This window comes from Lissotriton helveticus, chromosome 4_1, assembly GCF_964261635.1.
Source record: "Lissotriton helveticus chromosome 4_1, aLisHel1.1, whole genome shotgun sequence".
NCBI classification, from domain to species: Eukaryota; Metazoa; Chordata; class Amphibia; order Caudata; family Salamandridae; genus Lissotriton; species Lissotriton helveticus.
Window position 1 is genome coordinate 1,247,187,469 of NC_136063.1, and position 9,623 is coordinate 1,247,197,091.

Here is a 9,623-nt window from a genome sequence, read left to right on the forward strand (position 1 = left end):
CGACCGGGATGAGTATTATATCCCCGTCTGCATCTAGTGCTGCAGTATCAGCTGCTACTATTTCAGCTGCTAATCTAACTGCCTCTCTTTCTTCATCACTTTCTGACATTTTACTGTTAGAAAGGTTATTCTTTTTGTTTGCAGATCAGGTTTCTTATGGAAACAGAGATTAGATGCACAATATTTTGGAACAGTGTATCCTTCAACGTTGACTATACCAAGAACCTTACATAGGAGTTCCCTCCTGCGAGGTTTTGGAGGATATTACCTTTCACCCACTCCAGACGTCTTTGGAGTATTTGGGAAAAGGGGTCTGAGTGAGAAAGCACGACTGAGTTACTCTAAATGTCTTACGTTAGTTTTATCGCCCTTTCCAAACACGTTGGGCGCCATGTAGTGTAGTTCCTATCTTCCCAATAGGCTCTGCGCATTGGAATAATACCTACAGCAGTAAAGGCCTAGGCCAGACGTTAACTAGGTCTACTACTGTCGATACTAGACTTAAGTTTTGGGTTTGCCAGCGTAGCTCAGAGTTCGCTAGAAACTTTCTCGAATGTTCAGGAAAGAATTAACTCCCCTGATTAGACAAGAAGGGATTTAGTTTCTGACAACCATAGAACATGACAAGTTTGCTCTCCCCTAATCAAGAGTCAATCTCGAGAGTCGTGTGAGCACAAGGCAATTATTTTACTCAGTCAGTACGTGCATTCTTAGTCTCATCAGATTGTAGAGAAAAGGAAGAGACGGGCGTGTTCAATAAAAAGGTGTTATTTATTGATCAGTCTCTTTTCTCGTACAAGAGAAATGGATCGATATTATTGCAATACTTATAGTTAAGTAAAGTGCATACATTAAAAGCAATAGTATAAAATAATACTGTAAAAACATTGATATGGTTTCTGAGCCATATGATGTTTGAAATGATTGAAATATATTTACATGCACATATACATTTGACTAAACGTACTCAACTGGTGTTTCTAAATACGCCTACCCCGTGTACCTGACCTAAGTCTAATGCGTGGGCGGGAATAGAAAGTTACAGTTTAAGTTAAGTTTGTTTTTGCCAAGTGAATAACTAAAGAATTCTCTGTGAGGGGTTATTCAGTTCTGTACCTGGAAGTTAGGATGAATGAGGAATGGTATCTCTTTCTCTGCTCTCGATATTCCAGGCTGCCTGCGAGGGCTGCCCAGAAGCGCCGGTGCTGGGTCTCTCGGCTTGAGATAGCAGCGCGTCTCTCAGCGCGTCAGGAAGGCGGGGCTGCTGCCAGCGGGGTCTGCTTCTGCTCTCGGCTTCGGCAAGTATGGCTGCTCCGTCTCGTCACCACGCGTGTGTTTGCATAGGGCAAGATCGGCAATATTTATACCTTAAAGGTGCCGAGATTGACGTAAGGATGGACATAGATACGTCAATAAAGATGTCATACGACTTGCTCGTTAGCACATTCTTTTACTGAAGTTCTCTGTGAAATCAAAACAATGGCCGCACGGATTTTCCAGGTTGTCATAGGTTTGATTTGTTATGAGAACGTCGTATGCCTTATCAGGGGCTGGAGGAATGTCGCTTGTCTAATTAGATCTCAAGCGTTATGACCTAATCAGATAACACGTTCCTGTGCCGTAGTGTGACTGCGTCAGATAACGGTATCTGCATCATGGGGGCTTTTCTTGCCTCATGGGCTGACTGTTAGTTAACTTGATAGTTAGTTTAACCAGAATAGGGTCAGGAATAGGGGGATCGATTCAGAACCTATAGGAATACATGACACACTCTCCCCTTGTCGCCAAACAGACCACCAACCAGCCTTACTATTAGGCAACTGTGACAATTTCTGTTGAAACACCGCAGGGTCCCCTTGTCGTGGCTTGCTGGTCGCAGATACTCGTACATTTGCGTGGTCCGCACGTGACTCCTGCAAAATACTAAGAACAGGGGATTGCCCCAACCCGCCCTGCTGAACCCGTGCTGCAATATGACCAACATCCCCGTCCTGTAAATCACCCTCCTCAAGATCATCATCATCAATATCCAATTGTATGAAATCACCATGACCAATATAAGTACCACTGCCCCCGGGTATTTCCCCATCACCAACTCCCCCATCATAAAATTGCCATGAAATGTCCGTATTGGATAGGTAATGAACAAGGTCTGATTTCAAATGTAATCCTTAAAAGGAGTTAAAACCAACAGATGTCGTCTTTGAACTGCTTACATGTTCTGTACACCTGTTGTCTCATTAGATTGTTCTTGTGAAGTCCTGTTAAGGATTACGTTTGAAATCAGACCTTGTTCATTACCTATCCAATACTGTGTTTGGTTCATTATACGTAATAATGGGTGTGCTGTAATAGCTTTTTTCATCGGTTCATTTGTATGCATGTTAATTTCTAATGTGCTAATAGCACCTTTGGGTAGTAGGTGCATTAATATACTCTAGCACCCAGGTCAAACTTTAGTGATAGATGTGGTCACACTTAATTGTGGTAAGGTATAAATACATAATTCATATTGATTGTGCAGTATTTTTTCCTCATAGGGACCACTACTACTTATCATTTTCTCTTGAGTATATATTGTCGTTGCCTACCCTAGGGAGTCAGGAATTTGTAGGCGGAGTTCGAAGGTCAATGGGGTCATATATCTTTTGGCCGGGATCCGAATAGCATGAGTTCCCAGAAGGTGGATAGCTGTTCTTTGCAGTATGTGATTTCCTTTAGCCAAGCTTTAATGCCTACGGCAGGGTGCCTGCCCCAGTCTATAGCCACACAGTGCTTAGCTAGTAGGAGCAGCATGGTCGCAAGCTGCCTATTCACAGGTGGGATATAATTTATGTAGCCCAGTCGAGCCACCAGTGGAGAGCTTTCCAGCCTTTGGTTTGTTATGTCTGCAATGTGCTCCAAAACCTCCTTCCAGAATCCATCAACTCGTGAGCAGTTCCCGGCCACTTGCAAGAATGTGGCCCTAGGTGTCTCGCATCACCAGGAGGTGTCCTCCAGGTGTATTCCCATTCAGTGTAGCTGCACCAGAGAGCGGTATACGCGGTGTAGGAATTTAAAGTGTATTAATCTGAAGCGATAGTTCAGGGAGAGCTGCTCGAGTTGGCCGCATCAAAACACCCACCATGCTTCCGTGATGGTGGAGGTCTATTCAGTTAGCTTACAGACAGACAAGTCTGTGAGTATATGCTCTAGAGCAGGTAGGGGCGGCAGCGCAGACAGACATTTGTTGCGGAGCGCTCCGCAGGTAGCCCTCTGTTGATAGTATAGCAGTGTGTCCAGGGGTGTTATTTGGGGGGACTCCACAGTCTGTTGCTGGGTGACAAACTGATTATCTGGGTATAGGTCTGAGAACGTGCTGATGTGGAGTTTGCGCGCTCGCTCCGCTCCTCCTCTGTCTAATAGCAGGGGATTTAGGGGTTGTCAGCTAGTGGAATGGACGATGGATATATATGGTTGAGGTTTGCCCTTTTCCGCAGCCCCTCCCACGCACATCTAAGGGGATAAACCTCTTTTATCTCCCCTCTGGGGTTCTGATAATCATTGTAAAGTGCGGTGGTTACTGTGTAAGGGGCAGCTCGGTCTTTCTCAATTGCAACATGGGTTGGAATTGTGTTGGATATTGCTACAAATACAGAAATTGGGCTTTAGCACAATACACATACAGTGTAAGGTCCGGAGTTCCCAGTACACCCTGTGCCAGTGAAAGGGTGAGGAGCTTCAGAATACTCTTGGTTGTTTGCCCACCCATACCAGACTGATCATGGCAGATTTGAGGCATCTTAAGAAGTGTAGGGTGAGCAGCATCTGGATGTTCTTGAATAGGTACAGGAGCCTGGGCAGGATTATCATTTTTGTGATTGCTATTCACCCGGTAAGTTCACATTTACATTTACATTTACATTTAAGTGTCAGGAGCAGTTTGATTCTTATGCACAGTTTCTCCTCTATCCATGTCATTATGCTGACATAATTTAAGCTCCAAAGCTCCTGTGTATCCCTGCTAATCCAAATGCCCAGGTATCGTATTGTTATATTCCATATAGGTACCCAAATATAGGCCCAGGCAACACCACAACCTTTCACCTATATTCATCCTTACATTACATACATAACGGCTGCCAGTGATCAAGCGGCGTACCAATAACAGATACTCCACTGCCATATACTCACCTGGACCCATAAACACATACACTATTGAGTAAACCGCTGGAGTCAAAGTTTATAATTTCCACAGTTGTCAAGATTAGTTACTTACTATTCCTGGCTAACCTTTCACTGATCAAAAAGTTCTTTTTCCTCTGGTAGATGGACCATTAGTTGAACTAGTTGATGGTGAAAATGACATAAGCTACCTAATTCTTTTATTTAATGTAAATAACACAGACTCAGGAACGTTTTAACTCTTTATCTCAATGTCAAAAGCATGTGAACCATCTCAAATACACAGTGCTGTCACCATCATTTTTAGGAGAGAAAATTTAAATAATTAATGAAACTAATACTTTGGACTCGTGCAATGATCAATGCTCAGAAAGGGAGAGGACAGAAAGAAAAGAACATCTGCAAATAGCGCAAACATATATTTACCAAGAATGGTTTGAAGACCAACCCCCTGGCCAAAGGGCTGGTAAGGGTCCCCCGGGATAGATCCGGTGACAAAGACTTCAGGTCAGAATTCAGGACAAGATGGATGACCTCTCTACAATACAGAAGACTGCGTAGCACCCCTCTCTGACACTCTCTTCCTCCTCTTGATTCTTCCGCTATCTTCTTATCTAACCCAATTGAATTAGGATAGAAGGTTCTGCATTCAATTCTTCATCAGCCTCTCACAGCATCTCTCCCAGCCTCAGCATCTCCCAATCACAGCATTTGGTCTCCCCAATCTATAACTAACTAACTAAGGCTATCTCAATTATACCTTTTGTTCTTCATATACCACCCACTAAAGTTTCAATATCTTAAAAATATTAATTCTAATTGGTCAGGCAAAGGGGAAGATCATCACACCCTGCTTACATGTCATTTAATTCAGTAATCCCATTGTTCGCAAACCCATCCCCTTAATTTTTATTCATACTTTTATTTCCCACCCGCATTCATGTCTTATTTGCAACAAAATTGTATACAGTCTAAATACAAGTCCATATTCGTTGAACTTTTTACCGTCCGTTTTCAGGCTAGGACACTTTGCGACCTTGGCATCCATTCAATATCCGAGTCATCATTCCGGATTAACTTTCAGTGCCCATGCGTCATCGTCACATGACTCAGCTTACTTCAGTTACACATGAGAGGCCCAAATATGCACTGGTGATAAAGTCAGAAAGACAGATGTTACTTTAAAAATTAAATCGTTTCACTGTATACCACCCACCTCTACTCTATCCCAGTTTATTTACTAAACTAATCCCAGCGTTAGCTTCAGTAAAAAACACTCAATTTAGTTCAAGCAAGCAGATGCCATGCACGCAAGTCTTCTAGACTCCATTTTAGTACCTTCTGCTCATGCGCAAGAATTTCCCACCAAGCGACAGCTCGTCATACTGCGTAGATGCAGTTGACGCATGCGCAGTAAAGATTTACCCATTCAAAGCAGTTTAGTCCTTCGTTCCTGGTAGTCTAGTTAGCAAACACATAAGCAAGCTTCACTAACCCGCATATTGATGTGGTGCGCATTAGTTTTACAGAAGCCAGTTTTAATAACTTGTTAGTGAGTTAATGGAGTGGATCGCTTCCAAGCAAGTCTCTTTTCTACGAGTCCTTGCTCCATCACTAGGACTGACTCTTTATCTAGTTTCAGTACTCCATATAGAACGTGGGGTTTTTCCTGAACATTAGGCTCATACATTATGCATGAGGATTCATAATTCTCTGAAAATCAACAGGACTATCTTCTCCTGCAGAATAACTATGTACAAGGTTCATTCCCAACGTCATCCTTAGTCTGACAGTGGCACAGAAAGGTAGAACCCTTGGGGAAACCTTTGGGTATATAAACATCACATCTTGCTGAGATAGGCAGAGGAGAGGATGACTTCTATGCCGACACACTGGCGCGTGACGCTGAGATTCCTGCATGCAGACACTCCAGCTCTCAGAGGTCTGAACATCCCTTGCGATGTTGTAATTTGGCAGCGATTGGGTTAGGATTAGCAGAAGCCATCTTGTATTTAGAATTTGTCCGTTTTGTGGAATCCATTTTGTATGTCTATCCGCCATTTTGTATGCCATGTGCTACCACGTGCTCGCCATGTGCTCTGTCCTACCTTTCTGTCCCCTGCTCTTGTATTCTGCCTAGTGGCAAGGTGTATTTAGCCTTTCCTGTCTAGCACATGCCCTGTTGAGCTTGCAGCTGTCTTTGCAGCTGTTCATAGTTTGTAACTGTGAGGATGTGTTTACTAGAATTAGCCAATGTTAGCTCCACCTACTTGTTGACTGTAGGTTTTCTATATGACCATATATGTACCTAAAAGCTGTGTTTTGTACTTGCACCACCTTCTTCTGAGCCCCTGTGTGGTTATAAAAGGACCATGCTCCTTCAATTTGGTGTGCTACTTCACACATTACCGAAGGGTGTTGTGTGAATGTAGTTCCACCTCATGAGGTTTAATAAACTCTGTATTTTCTATTCCAGTTTCTGTGCCAACTTCTTCCTATTGGTCTGAGGACTCTGTGCAGAGAAGGGTGAACCCCTTGGACTGGTAGGCCTTGCTGAGGCTCATCACTACAAATTGGCGCCCCACGTGGGGCTCATTGGCGACTCGGATGCCCAAAGGAGTGGTCGAGACGAAGGATTGGAATCTCGCTTTGAACGCGATCGCTGCCTGAGGAGACCCGAGTCTTGGCAACCATGGTGTTTTCCCTTTCTGTCTGATCTGACCATCCAGGTGGTGCCAGTCCTCGACTGAGATCTCTTTTGTTGATTCACCGTGCAGTGACCATTTGGTCGATTTTGGAACTTGGCAGTTGGAATCTGAACACCAAGTGATTGGTAAGAGTCATTAAGCGGCACTTGCTGTTGGGTTTTGATGCCTTGGATTGGTACGGTAGTTTAGTAACGCTTACTGTGGCTTTAGATTTGTATGATTGGCCAATATTTGTATTTGGAAATTTGTAATATATAAATTGCAATTTATATAGGCGGGTAATGAGGAGAATTTTCTCTATTTTAAATTGATTTGAACGGCACATCGTACTAAAGGTACCTTAAGTGTTACTTGCATATTCTTCACTATTTTTGGCATGCCTGTTTCTAGCACACTCCATAGGATGTGTTGCTTTTGTAGTGGTACCAATTTGAGACTCGATGAAGCACAACCGACTCCCCCGGAAGGGACGCCTAATAGGGATATGTATATTAAATATGGTATTTCTTCTATAATGTACAGCACGTTATGGAATAAATATACTTGTGAGGATTCTGAGTTGCATTGGCCTATGCATGGGTCATTTGATTTGCAAAAGATTCAGTATGTGGAACAACGAATGTTTAAGCGAAAGGCTTGGCAAGATATGTGTGACTGTGTGCGAATGTGGGAGAAAGAAGTGCGTGAGCGAATAAAGCATGAGCAAGCCTTGATTTAAAAAGAACAACGTAAGAGCATTCATGCGAAAGCATTAGCAATGAAAAATAAGGAACTGAAAGAAATTAAAGAGAGAGAAAACAGGGAGCGTCATTTACAGGTAAATGGCCAATACGCTTTTCGTAGACCTCTTTATCCTATTCTTAATAAACGCCAAGACGATTCTCTCTTATTAGATTGTTGTCCACCTCCGTATACTCTTCCTTCTGCTCCATATGAGTCAGTTGAGGACTCTCCTTCAGACCAGGACAAAGCTCGAGAAACTCGCTCGATGTTATCTGCTGGGTGTGCCACAATGTAAATAACAAGGACCCCCTGTTCAAGAATTCAATACTTAAGACAGGGAAATACACAATGTAAAAATCATGGCATAATTTTGACAAAACATGTAGAAGGTGAGTACAAAAAGGGGACAACAAAGGTAAATGATATTAAAAAACTGTATTTCATTTAATAAATGCACAGATATTCATCTTAAAAACACACACTAAATCAACTAGAATTAGACAAAAAATTAAAAAACAACCAATTATATAATTCCCATACAATATATTCAATAAAAAGATTCAAGACAATGACAATCAATAAATATCAAAAATTATACAACAGTGGCAATTAGTATTTTTCGACGCGCGTTTCGGCGTTATCGAGAGACGCCTTCTTCAGGAGCCACAAATTCTGTCTAATGTTGGTTCTTAAAATAAATCGAATTCGATGGGACCACGTTCTCTTTTTCCTTCAAAAACCCTCGAATCAATCAAGAGTTTTGTAGGTAGTTTGCAGGGAGGGCCAGAAACTACCACAATATTAGCTGTATATTTTCATTTGGTTCTCATATAATTTTCATTTCACATGACAAAGGATCAAACAGAATGTAAAATGTTGTTTATTTAGCGTTCGGGTGTGCCAACCGAGTGTCGATGGCGTCCCTTGCTCGTCCTAGTTCGAATGTCTTCTTAAAAATATATTTCTTTTTGTATGCAGTGGCACGTTAGTCCAACTGCAAACTCTTACTAATGCGACCGGGCGCTGCAATTGATAGTTGCTTACGTCCCGCAGCCGTTGGGAAATGAGTTTTGCAGATATAGTTCGTAGCAAACGAATGGGTGCTTCTCACGTATGTACACGGGCGCCACAAAAGATGGCTGTCGGCGTCCCGCGGCCGTTAAGAGTTGCTGGGCGTGCGCCTGACATTAGAGCTGCTGCTCGTAAAGCCGTTCATAGTACGATCACTGCTTCTGAAGTTCTAGATAGTATAAAGGGTTGGCAGGAAAGGGGGCAAATATACTTTACCGACACATTTGTTGCAGAGGTTATTGAACGGTTTAGGAAATATTCGGTAGAAATGGAGCCCGATGATGTAGCAAATGATTGTAAGCAACTACGTGAAGGTCTTTTTGTCTTCTCCCAGGTGACTGACACAATTAGACGTTTGGTTAAACCGGTAATTGAAGGAGTCCATTTGTGAGAGGAGAAAAAGGCAGCAGACGCAGCTGCACAAACATCCCAGATCACCATGGCACGAGCTTCGACTCCCGAAACAGATAAGAATGTTGTAATTAATGTGAAACCCATGCGGGAAGCCGTGCCTTTATATGTTCCTCCTAAAGGAGCGGGTACAAGTGATGATAAGTCTTCTATAGATGCAAAGGGTTATTTTATTTATAATTGAGTTTACACTCCTTGGAATAGTGCAAATGTCATAGCTCTTAAAACTGCATTACCTGATCCGCGAAAGAATCCAGTAGCCTTTTTGCGAGGAAGTTGAGGGTGCTATTAGCTCTTGTAGTATGACTTTGCCTGATATTGATCTGTTTTTTGGACTGATATTACCGCCTGATATGTGGAGAACTGTGCGTAAAGTTGATGATCGCGCGACATATGGAGCATTATGGAAAGATTTAGAGCAACTAGATGAAGAAAGAGAACCTCCAAGAAACCATGTCAGTTAATATTAAATCTTCCGGCAGCTATATTAGTTAAGTTAAAGACGATTATTCCCCCTAAAAAGATAGATTGGACAGTGTTAGCTTC